Source organism: Branchiostoma belcheri, unplaced genomic scaffold (genome assembly GCF_001625305.1).
Source record: "Branchiostoma belcheri isolate BF01 breed outbred unplaced genomic scaffold, Haploidv18h27 scaffold262, whole genome shotgun sequence".
Lineage (NCBI taxonomy): Eukaryota > Metazoa > Chordata > Leptocardii > Amphioxiformes > Branchiostomatidae > Branchiostoma > Branchiostoma belcheri.
Window position 1 is genome coordinate 230,422 of NW_017803868.1, and position 3,210 is coordinate 233,631.

Here is a 3,210-nt window from a genome sequence, read left to right on the forward strand (position 1 = left end):
AAAATAAACATCAAATTCTGTTGCATATCAAATTACATTCAAAGAACTTAAGGAAATAAACAGAAGGCAAAAACTACATTCCTGTACTTGCAAAATTAGACCATAACACTTAGACCACACAGCTTTACCTGCACGTATACCTACTGTTCATCCGGAGTCAAATATGAGTACAACGATTGACATAGATGTCAAGAACTGACATGACTGTTGAAAACATTCACCATTGCTATTTTAGATTACCTCTTTTTTGCATGCCACGAAGTGCCATTTTCTGACGAAGTTTGCTTTGGACCAAGCGTCTGTTCACCCTTTGTTGTTGTTCCAGCCGCTCCCTGTCGGCAGCATGTTGCTCCATGATGTGTTGAGCACACTGCGCCATGTTCTCCACATCTGGTTTCGTCTGTGTTTTCATCCTTCTCTCAGCCAGTTTTCTCTTCAGCATGGCTTCGGCACGCCGTCTGTTCTCGTTCTGTGCCTCTTCATATCTGACCGTGCTTTCTTCGTGGACTTTCAGGAGATTTTCAACTTGCTCTTTAATGACATATGAAGTTGACGGCGAAATATCTTCTAACTTATATTTTCCTTGTGATGTTTCCTCGGAGAACTGGGCAGTGTCGTGACCGTGTTGACTTGACAAAGATTCATTCATTGTGCTGTATGCCAAAAGACAGCTTGTAACGTCCAATGTTTCATTCAAAGATTCTTCAATCATTTGCAAGGTTGCGTTAAGCTCGGTTTCATTTGCTTCGTCTGTGAATGACAGGAATTACAATTACGATAAATCTAAAGACGAAAAATATATACTAAGTTTGCATTTCTATTGAGAATAAATCACATTACGTTGATGAAGGTTAGACATCTAGCCAAATAATACTTGTAGGCAATTCGAACTATAATTGTAGGATAAATTACTGGAATTCTTTTCAGAAGTTTCGAGTGATATCCATCACTATTCTTGACCGTCACAAAATGAACTAATAGAACTAGTCAATACTTATATATGTACAACTAGCAAAACCAATTAAACATGACAAAGACTCGTGTCATTGATTTGTACTAAAATCAAGTTAAGATAGTCTTTATGGTAAGTCAGAGCCATAGGAACTGCTACTGTCCCTTAGATTCGTCCTAAGAACCGCGTACAGAAAGCCATCAAATCGGAGGTCATCTACAGGTAGAGGAAACATTGCAGAGCTACAGCAAGCGGCTACTACATACCACCATAAACAATACCTTCAAGGACATTCCGCTAGACTACAGGCAACAAACATTCTTGAACGTGAACAAGGGGAAAAAGAGGCCATCTACGATCGGATCTACACTTCATCTTAAACCGAAAAGAAGTACTCCGCGTAGAACTCTCAATACAAGTATATAGGACCCTGCGCTGCCATCACCCAAGCGACAGTACTAGATCCTATGGTTTTGTCTCTCCACGGGAATTATCCTTACTTGATGTACATAGCAATGACACTTTGTCATGTCTTTTTTCTGTATCGTGTTGACTACTTTTGTTAGTTCATTTTGGTAATGCCGAAAAAGAGTGGTGGGTGTCATTCAAAACATCAAAAGACATCTCTTATCCAATGGTAGAGTTCAAATTGCCTATGGCTATTGTTTAGTGTTTTTTCAAGTTATTTTGCACTAACAATGAAATTACGCGACTCAAACAGTGGCTCAAACGTCCCAAATCTACATTTCTATTCCCTAATTAGTAATACATGTGTCTCTTATTAGTAATACATGATAAGACAGAAAACAAAATTGTATTCATTAATTCACTGACAAGGACTGAAGGTGTACAGTGGAAAAGTAAAAAAGTCCTTGGTGTTTAAAATCGCAGTTTTGTATTTTATTTTCAACACGACTCCCACCAATAAATCTTAAGTATCCTGCTGAAATAATTCACCTGTTATGACATCTTCTGAAGGGGGGACATGAATCCCGAACATCTCCTGGAGACTTTTCCAAATATAGTCAGCCAGTTCTTGGTCATGTTCATCGGCAATGAAGGCACCAGAAGCGATGGCATCACAGATGATGGTTACCAGGAAGTTGACAAGTAGTATAAAGATGAGTATCATGAAAAATGTAAAGAAGATCGGGCCAACATATCGGTTCGATTCTAGGATTTCCTCGGCAAAGAATCTGGAAACAAAACCGACAAGTTAACACGATGTTGGCAGCATAACGTTTTGCTTTCATGTGCTATATGCGTTTTTGGACAACTTATGGCTATTAGATCGACACAACAGACTTATAGTGAACTGAAATTTGATTAAAGGCAATAGCGCTACTTACCTGCCCAACAGCATCTCAAATAAAGCAAAGTTGGTGTGCAACACATTGGTGTAGGCCTTCATATGTGTCCCAAATACAAGCATCCCTGTGGTCAAAATGAAATGTCTTAATTGAAAAGACTCCGATCATAGCAAACACAAACGTTAAGTACCACAGTTAGTACAACACAAAAGGCAAGATTTTTAAAATCTACGTCGAAACCTTTTTTGAGAAGCGTCATTGCTTCGAAGCCATTCTAGGTCGTCAAGATCATGTAGAGAGAAGTATGCCATTTTAGATTATGAAAAGACTATATTCCTATCTTGCTGTCATAAACACATGGCAGTCAAAAGAATACGGTCTTAGATGCTTCGTTCTTATCACAGAGGACTTCTTACCTGAGCAGCTGAAAGCCATAAAGGCTATAGCGCTGACGATTGAGAAGCCGATCAAGTCGTTCTTCATGACTCCCGGCAGAGCGATGAAACTGGCGATGGTCTAGCTGAAGCGGACGACTCGGAGTAACGTCAGTGTAGTGATGAACACTACCAAGGCCAGCACGGTCTTGAAGGCTTCATCCCGCCAGAACGTGGAGCTAAAGTCGACAAACCTGTCTATTCCAAGTTCACCTAACAAAATAATATGTCATATAAGATCTAAGGCAAAGTTAGATGATAGTAATTGATTACTGTACTAGTCATGAGGATCCGTAACTCGACTGCTCAGAATTCATCAATTCCAGCATCTGGATTACAATAGATGCTGTGTATATATACTATTCAATTGAAAATGCAACTTCTTCTCAATATTGTCGTTTCCATCTGTATGCCTGTTTCTTTATCTCAGTCTGTAAAATGCAATGTTCTGTAACAATGTACCTGTTGCCTTGACCAATTTGTCCAGTGCCGCAGATGCAGATTGGTACCTTAT

The 3,210-nt window shown here is 39.4% G+C and overlaps 1 pseudogene; it reads right to left on the reverse strand.

Annotated features, from left to right (window-relative positions):
* Positions 1-226: 226 nt before the first annotated feature.
* On the reverse strand, positions 227-3,204 carry LOC109472033 (annotated as a pseudogene).
* Between the last annotated feature and the right edge of the window lie 6 nt (positions 3,205-3,210).